The sequence below is a fragment of the Silene latifolia genome, chromosome 9 (genome assembly GCF_048544455.1).
Source record: "Silene latifolia isolate original U9 population chromosome 9, ASM4854445v1, whole genome shotgun sequence".
In the NCBI taxonomy this organism is placed as follows: Eukaryota; Viridiplantae; Streptophyta; class Magnoliopsida; order Caryophyllales; family Caryophyllaceae; genus Silene; species Silene latifolia.
The window spans coordinates 110351498-110368996 of NC_133534.1; the positions used below are offsets into that span (position 1 = coordinate 110351498).

A 17499-nucleotide genomic window follows, 5' to 3' on the forward strand; every position below is an offset into this window, starting at 1 on the left:
GTCGTTAAAAACTGCTGAACCGTCAACTGTAGAGACTTATCATTATGGACTTTCACGGGTCGCTCATATCACTCAATAAATACAGGTGAGTATATGTGAAGATAGAAAGAATTCATATTGTAGTGACTCTCACCTAACTACGACCTATAAGAACATGCCTGCAATCTAATATGAAAATAATCTCCACAACGGTACATATGCATTCCAACCAAACAAATGACCATGACACATGCCGAGGTAAATATGAATATGTGAGGTATGGGTAAGAAGAGGCTGAGATAAATTTGGATAAAAACAGAGTTAAAAGCCAAGCTAGTAACTAAGGGAACCAAATTAATAACAACATCCAACTTCTTGCTCAAAATTCCAATAAAACGAGTGCTAAAAGCAAGCACAAATCTCACAATCCCCGATACAATTGTAATTCCCCAAATGATGATAATAAAGCATGGTAATAAAATCACCAACTGATCAAAACTCCAACCATGTGATTTTCGCTTCTCTTTTCTCGGGCATAGGTCGATCGACCAATATGGGCAGTCGATCGACCGGATTGTACAGTACACCACGTATTTTTTTCCTCCTTTTTTCTTTCTTTTCAATTCTATATTTTTTTCCTCCTTTCCTTCCTTTTTTATCTTCCCATCAACATCTCAAAAGAGCATTAACTACCAAGAACGAAGTAACAATCCCCAAAACTAAACTACTAGCTTGACAAGGGCAGGCTAAATGTAGGATGTAGTAACGGGACAAAAAGGCTATTTTTGGCAGTGTGAGGCTTATGGGTAAAATGAATAAAGGGATGACCTCTTCCACATGCGTCAACAAACCACGAACCGAATGCATACAGGTATTAAGCAGATTAATTTCATATTTATGCAAATTAATGTAACATGTCTCATAAGGAGTAACTACTCACATCCTAGATAAACTGGTCATGAATGTCACCAGTTATAGGCTCTAAATCTCAGAATATATAAGTAGTTTGCCAAAAATCTAAGTCAAGTCTCAAGATTCAGCAAATAATTTAACGAAAACTCGTAGACTATGCATATACGATTCTACTAATAACATGTCAATTAAGCAAGGCTTAGGCAAAAACAGATGCAAATGCAATGTCATCATTGAAATACTACCGTTCCGACTCGACCTATATGCTAAAATAAACGTGATATTTTTTTAATTTTTTGAAATTTTTCAATTTTTTTTTTGAATTTTCTATGTATATGTAAGAGAAAATAAACAACAATGCAAGACAAAATGTAAACGTGAATGCAAGCAAATGAAATGCAACACAAAACCCTTCCCCAAACCAAATCACACAATGTCCCCATTGTGCAAAATCATGTAATGAAATAAAAGGAAAACGGGAATTTGCATTAAATAACTAAAGAAGACATGAAGTAAGGACTCGGAACTCACAAGACTTTAAGCGCATAAAAAGAAAACCTCCCCAAACCAGCATGAGCTAGGAGGTTTCAGTAGCCAGCAGCGCTACTAATAAGTACCTGAAAAGAAAATAAATACCGCGCGTAAAACCGAGAAAACAATTTACTAAACGCAAAAATATGTGTAAAATAAAGAAACGGAAGAAAACAGAAATGAGTCGGAGAATAAAGTGGAGAAAAGACTCCCTCAACTTCCGCAAATCGACCAAACACAGCAGGGGAATGATCGAAAACCGGTAAAGCAGCGCAGGGCGGTCGATCGACCACATCACTCAGTCGATCGACCAGAGTGAACAGGAACAGAAGCTCCTGGAAATTGCGGCTCAGTCGATCGACTATATTGCCCAGTCGATCGACTGAAATTACTGCTGTAACTTTCTGATTTCTTCAATTAGCTCAATAAATTGAGCTATCATGGTCTATAAACCTGCAAACACACATAATAACGCGCCCAAAATTGCGCAAAACTCAAGGTAATAATATAAAGTGTTTAAAATCCTAAGCAAACTTATTAAAATGCGAAGTCTCGCGCACACAAAAGCACTAAAAAGTTTCAAAAGCAATGAAATAAATTGTTTTGTAAACGTCTTGATCAACTAATAGTTGATCAAGAACGGCCACGGAATGGCCCACTGGCTCGGCTTCTGGCTACAAGAAGTAGCCTCGACAGTGCTCATCTCTTCAGCTGCACTCTTCTCAACTCCAACATCTGCAGAACTCAACGGATCAACAGTTACAACATCTCCCCAATCAATGACCTCATCTGGCTCATCATAATCCAAATCGGACTCCGTCACTTTGACTGGCTCCTCATCAGGCTCCTCATCAGTGCCATAGCTAAGACATCCTAGACCGCCTCTTTGAACGATTGGGTCCTTCACAGCTGGAGCAACATGTGGCTCTTCCTTCCCCAAACCAGCTCCTGCAATATCCAAAACAGAAAAATCTTCCTCCAATTTGCTCCCAATCTGGGGCGAAGGTGTTATAGCAGAAACAGGCATATCAGGAAGCATAAAATAGGATTTCTTTTCAGAAGCCGTATTACAAGTAACTGGCCACATAGGGTCTTTCTTCTTAGCCGTCTGGGCAAAGACAATGGAGTGTTTCCCTACTTTGAAGGTCAGAGTTCCTGAACCAACATCAATAACTGCACCAGCAGTGTGCAGAAATGGTCTACCCAATATGATAGGTATGTGAGCATCCCCGGGCATATCTAGTACAACGAAGTCAACAGGGAAAAAGAACTTTCCTATTTGCACAGGAATGTCCTCTAAGACTCCTATAGGCTGGACCGCAGAACGATCAGCTATCTGTACTGTCATGTTGGTAACTGCAAACCTAGTCATTTCAACTTCCTAGCAAGACTCAAGGGCATGACACTAATACTGGCTCCTAGGTCACACAACGCCTTCTCAATAGAAAAGGTGCCAATACTACATGGGACAGAAAAGCTACCTGGGTTTTCTAGCTTATGGGGTGCAGTATGGGTCAGATAAGAGCATGACTCCTCAGTTAGTGCGATAGAATGCACAGTTTCATGTGACTTCTTTTTAGATAAAAGTTGCTTCATAAATTTCATGTAAGCAGGCACTTGATTAACTAACTCAAGAAAAGGAACTTGTACATTTAAGCTACGAATAACATTTTCAAATTTGTTAAACGATACCTGTTCCTTCATCGGCACCATTCTCTCCGGATAAGGGGCTGAAAGAAGTAACTTAGCCCTCTCCTCTAGGTCTCTCATGCCGGCATCGGTGGATTTAGGCTGAAAATCCACTACCTTCTCTTTTTTGTAGCTTGACCCCTCTTCAGACCGTCTCAAAAATGAACCATTAATCGTCGTCGGGTCATACTTCGGAACCGGAACATACCCATCAGCATTTGGGTCTTGCCTCAATATTTTCGGAGTCGTCGTACCCCGAAACAAGTGGTCCCTCAAGTTATTAGGCATTGGAGGACGAAAAAACTCACCATCAGCAGCGTCGTCAGTCGATTGACCATGAATGTCAGTCGATCGACTGACTTCTATAGGAACAGTAGCTGTAATTTTTCGCGGACTGGTCGATCGACTGGGTATGTTAGTCGATCGACTGACATACCTGTTGATCGTCTTTTTCTTGCTATTGTTCGTCACTGCCTTCTTCTTACTTGGTTCTGCCTCATCTTTTTCAGTGGCTTCCTCGACCATAGCGGGCCCATCAAGGGTAGACCCACTCCTCAAAGTAATTGCATTAAGGGTCTCCTTTTGATTCGTCTGCGTCGGCAAATGTCCCGGAGCTCGAGTTGTGTTCTTGCTTGCCAATTGAGCAATTTGGCTCTCTAACATCTTCATCCCGACCTCTCTAGCTTGAGACTCTTTCAGCAACAAGTTTTTCAACTCGTTGAAATCAGAACTTTGGGATTGTTGCTGCTGTTGAGGGACATACGGAGGCTTTTGATATGGGTGCTGCTGCTTATGTGGGGGCACATAATTCTGCTGCTGCTGCTGCGGAGGTGGAATCGGATTTAGGACAATTTGGCTACTCCACCTCAAATTCGGATGGACATTCGGCTCATAATAAGTGTTTGTCTGCCTATAATGTTGAAAGGCAGCACAAGACTCATAGGGATTAGGACAGTTGTCTGAAACATGTCCTTCTCCTCCACATCTCTTGCAGACGAAAGGACCATCTGAAACAGCATTCACATGATAGATCCCTCCTTTTGAAGCTCCTCCCAACTCGTACTTATCGAATCTCGCCGTAAGGGCCTCTAATGCAGCTACAGAAGGGGATTCAGCACTTCTCCTTTGATTTCCCCTGGAATTTCCATACTCCGCTTTATGGGTGGCCAAGTCATCAATAATTTTCCACCCCTTAGTTTCTCCAACATTCTCCTGGAATCTACCACTAGCTGCAGCATCCAGGATTGCTCTCTGATCGTCATAGAGCCCATTATAGAATTGATTACATAGGCTCCATTTCTCAAAACCATGGTGCAGAATAGTTCGCACCAGCTTCTTGAAACGGACCCACGCCTCATGAAAATTCTCATCAGGACCCTGTTTAAAGCTTGTGATCTGATCTCTAATGGCATTTGTCTTCGAGGCAGAAAAATATTTCTTAAAGAATGCTAGGGCCAGCGAATTCCAGTCAGTTATCCCGTTGGCGGCTCGATCCAGGTCTCTGTACCACTCCCTTGCAGCATCACGAAGAGAGAATATGAACATTGTCTCCTTCACCTGGTCCTGGGTCACACCAGTTGGTGGGGGTATGGAACAGCAATAATCAATGAATGTCTCCATATGTTTGGCTGCATCTTCATTTGCAGCTCCCCCGAACTGGTTCCTCTCAACCAAGTTGATATAAGATGGTTTCGGCTCGAATTTTCTCTCCATCCCTGGTAATGCAAATCCCTTATAGAGATTCTCAGCTGTTGGCTCGGAGTGACTGGCTATACTAGCTTCTTCAGCCATGTCTGGAGATGTGACGGTTTCAGCTGAGGAAGTAGAAATAGGTGATGAAGGTGGATCCTCCTCAAACAGCTCGTTCTCGTAGTAACTAGACAGAGTACTCAGCTCTTCCTCTGTCAGCAATATTCTAGATGATCGTCTCAACTCACGCAAAGTCTTCTCAATCTCAGGATTGAACAGTAGTAATTCACCACCCTGTGACCTGCGCATAAGAAGAAACTACAAGAAGAATATGAGAAAAGTTTAAGGAACAGATGTCCCTTAAACTAAAAGAGAGACTAAAAATAGAAACAACTAAAAATTTTAAACAATTGCCTCCCCGGCAACGGCGCCAAAATTTGATGCCCGTCGTTGTGTGCACCAAAGATAATATTTATAATTCCAACTACAACTATACATAGCGGTAGCAGGGTCGAACCACAGAGAGGCGATGCAATTATTAGTCGTCTGATTTTAGTCTTAAAGCAACAAATGAGTGGGGGTTTGATTTGATTTGGTCTATAGCTAAAGCCAATAAAAGACAGTAAGCTAAATAAACGGATGAAATCAAATATTAAAAGGGTGCTAAGATGGTCGGTTCACTATAGTTTCGGCGGCAATATATTAGGTAGATCTAAAACAAACACGTGAGACGGGAAAATAAGAAGTCCTCTCGATCCATTCTTACAGGTAGCATCTTTCGATCTCGCTACAGGTCCCTAATATCACTAATACTGACTCTCGTCCTGAAAAGTGACTAAAAAGGTCTAAATTAATTCATCTTCCGATCTCATTAATCTAGTCGTCTTAATTAGGTAGGCTATCTCCCTTCCCTATCTTTCGATCTTTATTGGGTCGGTCAATTCCTAAACATTCAACTAGTCGCGTGCACTCGATTTGTCAAATATGGAAATTAAATTAATTAAAACGAAGGCAAAACTCACGAGGCCAGTCGATCGACCAGGGAACCCAGTCGATCGACCATGGCGCGATTTAGGTCGTACTATTCTAATGCCGCCTACACTACAAATTCCCTACATCCTCGCACAGGGTATTTAGCTACTCATACTCATGATAAAAACAGCAATAAACTTAACAATTAAAACATTTGAATTCATACTAATTGATTGAACGAACGATTAACATGAAACGATAATTTGGCTTCGGGAGATCTAACCTAGCAATTCTATACTACGAGTGAAAGCAAACAAACTGAATAACAAAACAGAAGAATACCGTGTAGAGGAATTGCAGAAGAAAGATCAAAACCGAATGCGAAACGAAACTTTATTAACGAAAATAATCTAAACTAATGTATATGTAGAACTTGATGATAAAACTGAAGTAAAGCTTGATGATTATTCTCAAAACCTAAGTTACGTTATATAGGAATATACGTAACACTTATTCCTAAAACCTAACTAATATGGGCTTCCTAATTCTCGATCTCTTAACTCACGCAGATTAACGGTGTGGTCGATCGACCAAGCAAGGCAGTCGATCGACTGGTCATCGCTGAACAGTAGCTTCTGTAACTCGTGGTCTGGTCGATCGACCATAGGAGGCAGTCGATCGACCACTATAGCTGGTAGTTGGCTCCTAATTCTTCGTAAAATTGTCTTTCAGGCCTCGAAATGCGCACCAATTTCGTTCCTCGTGTGAATACTTCATGTCAGATGCAACGCCTAGTACTCGGGGACGGATTTAGCTCAATTTCTACTCATTTCCGCATAAATCTGCAATATCACATAAAAATACGAAAGTAGACGAAATGGGGCAAATAGTGGCATAAACTACATAATTAAGCTCTGAAATGCGTGTAAAATGAGGTATAAACCATCATATAAAAGACACGCATCATTCTCCATGATGGTCTTGGTTCATAGCATTACCGATGTAGGGATTGAATATCCCTTCGAACTCATCATCCCAAAGACCGCAAACTTCGTCTACTTGATCATTAAAAATCTCTTGAGTTGATAGAGACAATTCTCCTTCTTTCTTGTTTTGGCCAATGAGGCCATCTTCTTCACTTGTCACGGGTGAGCTTTTCAAGCTCTCTTTGTTGCTATTCTCTTGCTCTTTGAATGGAGCATCATCGACTTTCTTTTTCCATTGGAATTCCGAATTCTTCCTATCATCCTTCCGGCTATGGTGATCAACCATAAAGCATGGTTCATGCAAACGGGGAGCTCTCATGGTCTTGTCAAGATTGAAAGTTATGCGCTCGTCTCCCACTTCTAGAGTAAGCTCTCCATGTTTCACATCTATCACCGCACCCGCGGTGTGCAAGAAAGGTCTACCTAGAATGATCGGAATATTGGAGTCTTCTTCCATGTCAACAATGACAAAGTCCACCGGGATGAAAAATTTCCCAACTCTCACGGGAACATCTTCCCATATCCCTAACGGTGTCTTCGTCGATCTATCGGTCATTTGGAGTGTGATGTTGGTACATTTAAGCTCTCCCATCCCTAACCTTTTACTAACCGAATACGGCATAACACTCACGCTTGCTCCTAGATCACACAAAGCCTTGTTGATCGTGGTGTCGCCAATGGTACACGGTATTGAGAAGCTTCCTAGGTCTTTATGTTTCGGAGGTGAACTCCCTTGAAGGATTGCACTACTCACCTTAGTGAAGGCGATAGTTTCAAGCTTCCGGATCGACTTCTTTTTCGTAAGGATGTCTTTCATGTACTTTGCATAGGCCGGCACGTGATTGATTAATTCCATGAAAGGAATCGAGACTTCCAAATTCTTCACAATTTTCATAAATTTTCCAAGTTGGTCATCAAACTTAGGTTTAGCTTGACGACTCAGGAATGGAAGTCTAATCACAATGGGCTCCTTCTCCTTGGCCTTCTCTTCACTTTTCTTTGAAATTTCTTCTTATGTTGGTTCTCCTTCCTTGGAGTTTTACACAACTTCTTCTTTGTCACTAGCTTCCACAACTTCATCCTCGACTTGCTTCTTTGGTGCTTCATATCTCGTACCACTCCTCAAGTGAATGGCACTAACCGTTTCATGTCTTGGGGGATTACCTTGGGGTGGTAATTGCCCCTTTTGTCTTTGAGAACATGAAGATGCTAGTTGGGTCAATTGAGTTTCCAACATTTTTGTGTGGGCTAGGATGTTGTTGATGGTGATGTCCTTTGCTTGGCTATCTTTTTGCATTTGAGTGAAAAACTCTTGTTGATTCTTTTGCATTTGGAGAACCGCTTTTTGAACATCAAAACCTTGGTCATTTTGTTTATTGTATGGAGTTTGATTTTGGTAACCTTGGTTTTGGTTGAAAAAGGGTCTTTGGTTTTGGTTTCTCATGGGAGGTGGGGTGTATGTTGGTTGAGGGTTTTGAACATTTTGGCTTTTGTTTGAGAGATTTGGGTGGAATTTGGTGTTTTCATTGTAATAATTGGAATAAGGGGTGCCACTCTTGTATGCTTGAAAAGCATTCACTTGTTCATTTGTTCCCCTACATTCACTTTGGTCATGTCCCAAAGTTCCACAATTCTCACATATCCCACTTGGGATTGATGAAGATGCTACCATGGCATTAACATGATGCTTTGGTGATTTTGAGGCTTCTTCAAGTTTACCATAGCCTTCTCAAACTTCAAGTTAATGGTATCAATATGAGCACTAAGTGAGCACCCAATTGAGTAATAGAGTCCACTTCATGCTTTCCTCCTCTAGTAGCCTTGCGAGGTCTACTATATTGTGAGTTATGGACCGCCATTTTCTCAATCTTGTTCCAAGTTTGATTATCGTCAACTTCGGTGAACATACCATTTGATCCCATGTTGAGAATATTTCTTGAGTCTTCATAAACACCGTTCCAAAATTGTTGTACCAAGAACCACTCGCTAAGTCCATGATGAGGACACGAGCGACAAATTCCTTTGAACCGCTCCCAAGCTTCATACAAAGATTCTTCATCCCTTTGCTTAAAACCCGTAATTTGAGCTCTTAGCATGTTAGTCATTTTCGGAGGGTAGAATTTTTTGTAGAAAGCTAGAGCCAACTTCTTCCAAGAGTCAATTCCAAGAGTAGCCTTATCAAGGCTCTTCAACCATTGTTTTGCGGTCCCGATTAGAGAAAAAGGAAATAAGACCCATCGAATTTTGTCATGAGTCACACCGGTTTGTGAAATCACATCACAGTAGTCACAAAACGTCTATATGTGAGAGTGAGGTTCTTCACTAGGCATTCCCCCAAATTGGCTTCTTTCGACTAATTGGATAAATGCGGATTTGGCAATGAAATTTCCGGTTAAGTGTTGTGGTGTGGGAGTACCATTGGGTAGGTTCTCCTCGGTTGGTACGGAATGTGATGAAAATTTAGGCATTGTGGGTTGATTTTGTGTTGGATTTTGTGTTGGGTTCTCCTCACGTTCTCTTGCAAAAGGGTTGATGAACTCAATAATGTTTGGTTGAATATCTACAACCTCACCAATACCTCTCAAAGTACCTCTAGCAAGTCTTCTATTATTTGTCAAAGTCCTTTCAATTTCGTGATCAATGGGTAACAAGTTACCTTGTGATCTTCTAGACATGCAAAATATCAAACAATTTGAAAATAATTAGAACAAACCTTGAGGAGTTTTACTTCCCCAAGGCAAAGAAAGACACAACTAATAACAATCTAAGAAAATCAAATCATGTTAACACCGTCCCCGGCAACGGCGCCATTTTTGGTCGGCTTTACTCACTTGGAGATTTAGTTTTCGGTTACTTGTCGTTAAGAGCACCTAGACCAAAACAATATTTATAACTTCACAAACAACTCTACTATTAGTAAAGAGGCAAGTAAAGGTCGGATCCCAAGGGACGGGTATTGATGTAGGATTTTCGATTGCAAGTAGCGGTGTCTAGGGGTGTCACGATTTGGGGTTGAGATGAGAAGATCACTAAACTAAATAGCAATAAAAGTAAACAAGCAAGATAATTAAAATGAGATGTAAACAATTGATTAAAAGCACTAGGGTGTCATGGGGTCATAGGGGATTCATGGGAATTGATCATACAAACATATTCTCAAATTATAAGCAAGCAATTATTGTTGTGATGGATCGAGTTGGTTTATATCTTACAATCCTAGGAAGGTTTGGGTCCCGGAGCCGAATCGATTAGATTGTACAACACCTACAAGTCGACTTAATCTTCCTTACTCAACTATATGCATGGTCTAATGAGACTCGAGTTGGTTTATGTCTTACAAGTCTCATTGAAAAGGTAAGTGATGGGTAAAAAATGCAAGGACTCACAGGCTCGCATTTCATCAAACATAACATGTGCATAAGTTGAGATCACAACAAGCAAGCAAATAAATTATGAAAACACATTAAATTAAGCATGAATCATCCCCCATGTTGGTTTCCCCTAATTACCCATTAACCCTAGTTAAGGAAACTACTCACTCATTATCAAGTTTAACATGTTAACAAGGTTGTCAATCACATTAACAAAGCAAAACATGATGAATAAATGAAGATGATTAACAATAATTAAAAAGGGATTAAGAGGATTATACCTACTAATGATTCCAAAATAAAGCAAAGAATAATAGAAGTACTTGATGATTGATTGGAAGGTTGTCAATCTCCCAATAATAACCCAAATAATCTTCAATTACCCAAAATAAAAGATGAACAAAAGAGAGATTAAGGAAATGAGATTTGTATTAAGACTTGATTAGAAGTTGATTACAAGATTAAGAAGAGATTAGAATGATATAAACTACACTAAAGATTGATAAGAAGAACATGATTATCTAATTAGACTAATAGGGTATTTATAGTGGGGATTAGGTACACAAATTAGGGTTTACTAAGGGCTTAAATGACGATTAAGTCCTTGAGGAATCGCTCCTCTCAGAAAAGATGCGAGTCTCCTTTTTGCCGGTCTTTCATAAATATGCGCATCTTTCATGGAGGGAAGAAAAGGCCGTGTGAGCCTGTAATAGAATCCGAGCGTCCAAGGTGTCGGGACGGGCAGATTTCCTGGTGGATGGACGGGCGGATTGATAGGCTGGACGAGCGGATTGTGGTGTAGTTGGACGGGCGTCTTCATGGAAAAGACGCTCGGATTCCTCACGTCTTGGACGGGCATCTTGCCTAGTTGGACGGGCGGATTTCGTCACAGCTTTCTTTTCTTATTTTCTTCTTCCAATAATCCTCTGGGATTTAGTCGGGGATGCAAGGATTTCTTCATCATTGCCCATCTACTATAATATGTACAAAGGCTTTCTTTTCTTATTTTCTTCTTTTCTTATTAGCTCTATTTTGCCATGAAAATGCAAGGTTTGCACTCCTCTCCTACCAAGGGAACAAAACCTCAAAGAATATGCAAAACAAAGGACTAAAGATAGTAAATGACCCAAATATGAACTAAAAAGCATGGAAACGAGGCTAATTCGGCGACTAAATATGCTCAAATAATGGTCACATCAGTAATACCCCCATTTATTCAAGAGCCTTTAGCACGACATTCTCAAATAAATAGGACTGCTACCATCTCGGTTTTCCGAGGTAGTGAATAACAAAGTACAACAAACCAAAGTACTTTAGATAAAATTTAGCGATTACATGTTCTTTACAAATTAACCAACTAAAAACTTAATATAAATTTAATTACAACTCGCAGCGGAAATAAATAAAGTGATTAATAAACTAAATGGTCTAGACTTCTAGGTAGACTAGCCGAGTCCTCACGCATCTTATTAAGCTCCCACATCAGCTAACTCAAGTACATGTCAAATCTGCTCCCCATATATGGTTCATCACAGGTGTTCACGAATACACTGTCAACCACGAGGTTGAGTAGGATAACAATCTCAAGACAGATAATATAAAAGTATAAAGATTCAAACACAAGTGCCAAATCAACTGTTCCCATAATTCAGCCCTCAACCTCCCGTTGAATAGACACACCTGAGACAGGTCTACAGAACCAGCCTGGGGCCTTACACCACCACGAAGGTATTAAACGGTGTCTGCCAGTAAGTTTATAATACATCACCCGAAGGCTCTTACCATGATATCTACCTCAGCCAGTAAGTTTATATCACATCACCCGAAGGCTCTTACCATGATGTCAGCCAGGCTAAACCTGATATCCAACCCATTATCAAACCAACAGTAGCAACAACAATGGCTACCTACCACACCGTCTCAGAAATAACCAGTGCAACCGCTTTTAATCACAATATGCAAAATATGCAATAATCCAATAATCCAAACAATTCAATCCACAACATCCAATTAAATGACAAGATACACAAATAATAAGTCTAGTAGAATCGTTATCCTACCCGGCAAACAAATAATCCGTATACAGCAATCTAATAAGTAGAAATCCAAATAAAGCTTCTCAACAATTCCGTCACCTAACATAAACAATTATTCCATTATTATTATTTATACTTTATTTATATTTCATTATTAATTATCATATTTATTCATAGCTCATTATTATTAATTATTTATGATATACGAAAACCCGGGTCAACTCAACTTAGAACCCGACTCACAAATATTACAAATTAATTAATTAATTATCCCGACTCAACTAATTAATCAATCCCGACTCAACTTGAAACCCAAGTCACATAATCACCTAAACCCGTTCACCAACCCGTGTCAAAACCCGCAAACCCCATACCCATACTCAACAAACACGCTTCAACCCGTGTTCACACCCCCCTTAAACAACCCTCAAAACTTGCCCAACCACCATACAACCGTCTCTGCCACCTGCCCCATCGTGAGTCACCACTACACAGGCCACAATAGTCAGTTTAAGACGGTCACACACAAACACCCACATCTCCTCTGTTTTGCGGTTTTCCGACCACCACCACACGAAACACCACCTACAGCCTCCCTAGATAACCCACCTTGGTCGACTAACCACCCAGGTCACACCCCTAGCCCAGCCTTGGTCGGAGTCAAGCGAAACAGGGGTCAAACCGAGTGAATTTCATGGTTTCTAGCCAACAAACACTACCCACAAATTCCGGTTAAACACCAACCAAGTCCCCGCCATTCACAACCTCTGACCACCCTTAGCCACCTACCATAGTCGACCCAAAACCCAGGTGCCAACCCAACCCGAACCCAGGTCAAAACGAGTCAATATAGGTTCAAAAATCCAACTTCAACTTATCACAACCACCCAACAACAACCCATCCAAACGCCCCCTTCCCGGCGGTCCCTGGTGGTCCGACGTAGGTCCGATCATACCCTGGTGTCCCACGGTCAAGGTCACGGTCCTAGCATGTCCTATGGTGGTCTAATTAATGAGCTATAATATGGCAAAGTATATACATGAGACAGTCTTAAAGTATTAGCTTGAGACGATAACTTAAGCTGAGTTCTTCCCTTTTCTCCCTTCTAAATCTCCCTCTCCCTCTCTTTATTGTGAGATTATGAATTTTATGAGTGAATAAGGTCTCTAATTAGGTCATACCATCTATTTATAGTGATAAGGTAGGTCATATAGAGCGGTATTAGGAAACTATGAAATTATTATTATATTATTATTATTATACAAATACAATTGTTATTAGTATTATCGTAATTATTATTATTATTATTATTATTATTATTATTATTATTATTATTATTATTATTATTATTATTATTATTATTGTTGTTGCGATTATTATTGTTGCTATTATTATTGTTGTTATTATTATTGTTATTATTATTATTATTATTATTACTATTATTACTATTATTACTATTATTACTATTATTACTATTATTACTATTATTACTATTATTATTATTATTACTATTATTATTAATATTATTAATATTATTACTATTATTATTATTATTATTATTATTATTATTATTATTATTATTATTATTATTATTATTATTATTATTATTATTATTATTATTATTATTATTATTATTATTATTATTATTATTATTATTATTATTATTATTATTATTATTATTCTTATTATTATTATTATTATTATTATTATTATATTATAAAATGCGCGCAGCTTTTATTATAATAAAAATAAAAGGTTTACATGAAATTGGTGGGGAGCCGAGAGACAATCTGGGCTCCCACACCCTTAGCAATAGTAAAGCTAATACGAGTAAAAATGTAAGCGGCTACCCGAGCCCCAACATCCTGAGATACCGAGAATTTCTGGATCCGCTTGAGCAAGGCAACAGCATCCGAACTCAACTCCCCAAGTGAAGAGAAAGAGAAAGGTAGGAAACCATAACCCGCTACCGCGCACAAATCCCCATACTTAGCACACTTTTGAGCAAAGATCGGCGACAACCCGCCCGCACAAAATCGCCAACCCGGTCGAGTCAAAGGTGAAGAACCCGTCGGTCGACGCACACATCACGCCCCCGTCCCAAGAATAAAGCAATAAATCCGCAGGACGAAGAGAGCCACCATGCCCATCAACCAAACCGATATCAACCTCCTTCCCCGCATAATACCGGATCTATAGCAGAGATGTCGAAAAGAGTGTCCCGGACAAGGTTATGCCGATGTTTAACGCCCACAAGACCAAAGACAAGAAACAGCGTGGTCACCAAAAACATCCCCAAAGAAAAAACCCGAGAGCAAGCGGGGACGGGGCCTAGATACCGTGAATAACGGAACACCCAGACGATACCCCAGGACACTACGGTAAGTCCTCCCATTCATAGTCTGCCCCAACCCTGAGATAGGAACCGCACGTAACCAATCAGAGGAGTGGGAACCCTGCTGAGACTGCCATAGAGCGATCTGGCGAGGTGTCAAAGAGAAAACAGACTTTGAGGCAGTAGCAACCGTCGTGAAATAAATATCTGCCAATTTCTTCATAAGTTTGGGGGCAGCAATTTCACTAGGGTGACCTAATATATCAGAACCTGTAGTCGCAGTAAACACCTGCGCGGCATCATCAAAAGCAGGGCCAGCAGCTACAACACGAGAAGGGCCGAGGAGCTTAGCCTGCAAACCAGCAGACTGCAAGCGGGACGCAATAAAAGCATAAAATAAAACATCTCCCGCCGCATAGACACCAAGTCCACCAAGATGAAAAGGGAATGTAGCAAGGCGCCACTGCCAATCCCCAAAACCCGGCCCTGACGCGGTGACAATACGTTCCAAGCTAGAACGCAGAGCGGCATCAAAAGGAAGATGGACAAACCCAAAAACACTAGGGGAGCAAGTACGAAGGGAGAAGTAGAGCTTAGATATACCAGTACAAGCTCGAAGAAGAAGCAACTCACACTGCGGGTCCTCAATCCTCGCAACCAAGTCCATCAGCTCAATGGTCTTAGTTACTCTCGTCGCCACAATCTCACTGCTAAAACCAGGACAAGTACTGACCGGTCCTCCCAAAACTGTAACACCACGCAACGGCCGAGAAATAGAAGTGGGGAAAACCCCCGGAAGCCGGCTCCGTGGATCCTCAACAGGCCAAAAGACCTCCGTCTTGGAGACATTTAGGTGTAAACCAAAACGAAGGCCATCCAACCTAATCATGTCCAACACCTTCCCCACCTCCAAAGTATCTCTCACAATGGTGCCATCATCTAAGTACCAGGCCTGCAAAGTGAGGTCAAAAGTGTCCCGGATCTTGCAAACCAAAGGATGCAAAACCAACGCGAAAAGCAAAGGCCCCAAAGGATCACCCTGCTGAACACCCTGACAAGACCACAAGCAGTGCTCCCCATAAAAAAGGCGGGCCGGGCTGGAATAACAAAACTCCACCCAACGGGAGAGAGTCGGGCACCGACGGCGGACCTCCTGAAGCATGGTCGAACGGTCAACAAGGTTGAACGCATTCTGGAAATCAACCAACAACATAGCCTTGAAAGCCCCACTGTTCCCCGAGCCTCAATGAGCCGGTTCAAGGCATGCAAGATAGCCTCTCCTCCACCGGACACACCCACCCCGAACTGAAGCCCATCAAAATAAGAAGATAAGGACGGGCCAACCATAGAAGCACCAACCTTAGTGTTAAGCCGTCTCCAGACCGTACCGACAGCAATAGGACGAACTCCACCACCCGGTTTAACGAGTGGTGTGAGAGGGGCGCTGGCAATGTAGTCACCCAGGGGAAGAGGGCACCGACCCTCAAGAAAAAGATTAACCACCCTAGTAATAGAAGTGATCAAATCATCGGAGATAGCCACAGCAGCGCCACTCAAACAGTCCATAAGGTGCTGGGCACGAAAACCATCCCTCCCACAAGAAGTACCACGAAGGAAGCTCCGAATAATATCCAAGACCACCGCGGAAGAGGCAACCAGAGGATGATGATCCCCAGACAGAGGAGGCAATGAAGGAGGCGGGGCGACAGGATGCTTCTCACGCAGGGCCACGAGAGTGGCATCGGAGTAGGGGGCGACCCCAGAGGAAGAAAGCACTCGTACAGCAGCAGTATAATGACCATCTGAAATCTTCCGCCGGCATTGGCGGAGGTGAAGGTCACTCAAATCGAGATCCTCATCCACAGAAAAAGAAGAAGGACCCTCATCAAAGCACTCCTGTAACAACTACAAACCCCCCCCCCCACGTGTCCCCCAAGCAAGAATAGCCCTGGCAATACTCTCCCCCTGATGCTGACGCCGAATAGCAGTCCGACACTCATGATTACTCCGAGGAGCGAAAGTCCTGAGCAAACAAAGAGGTAAAGCAAGCAAACGAACCCAGCGGGAGAGATCACTAGGGGCATCAAACACCGCATCCAAGGCCCCTTTCAAAGCCCGAGCAAACCCAAGACGACACTTAGGAGGAATAGATTTCACAGTGCGAAGGCCCAAAGACAAAGAAACGATCCAACGAAGATATAGACCACTGAACGAGCTCCACACTATCATCAGAAGAAACCGAAGTAGAAGGAGCCAAAGGTCTCGGAATACCATGAATATGGAAGGTGTAAATGCCATCAACACACACCGGATGCTCCACAATATCACCCCGATTATGCCGACATCTAGCACCAAGAGTATGGGTCATAAAACACACCCCACACAACCAGAACCCCATCCGTCTCAAAGAACTCTCGGCATTGGAATAAATAAGTCAAACTATCGAAAGAGTCTGCCGCGTAAGGTCCAACGCCCGTCATGACAATGTCGGTCCTGCAAATGTTTCTTCCAAGCTGCCTTAGTAAGGCCCTTACCAAAACCATCCCGACACGCATGAAGACCCGAAAATGGACAATGATACCGCACAAGCTCAGGCATAAAAGAAATGCCTTCCTCCTCACGCGCAAGGACCCAAGCAACACCAACTAAAGACTAAAGAAAAAAACAAATACTCAAAAAGCAGCAGCCAACATGACATGAACAGGTCAACGTACCAATAGTCAACGCAGCACAAACCATGCACCACGCAACACCGCAAAACACTACAACGCACCAAAAACGCACACCGCACCCCAGCAACCACGAACCCAACAGCGGCCACCACAGAAGAACCCTAACCCCCACGACCCAAACAGACCGAGGAAAAGCAGCGGGCAGGAGGACCACCACCGGAGAAGCAAAAATGAGGAGACACAAAGATGAAAAAGAAAAGAAAAGCCGTAAAAAAAACAAAAGGAAGCCTTGACACAACGAACCCGACCGGAGACAATGCCGCCGA

The 17499-nt window shown here is 41.8% G+C and overlaps 1 non-coding gene across 1 annotated transcript; it reads left to right on the forward strand.

Annotated features, from left to right (window-relative positions):
- Positions 1 to 8747: 8747 nt before the first annotated feature.
- LOC141602883 (small nucleolar RNA R71) lies at positions 8748 to 8854 on the forward strand. Its single transcript, XR_012524789.1, has one exon. It is a non-coding gene; the product is annotated as a small nucleolar RNA R71 (small nucleolar RNA).
- Positions 8855 to 17499: the final 8645 nt, after the last annotated feature.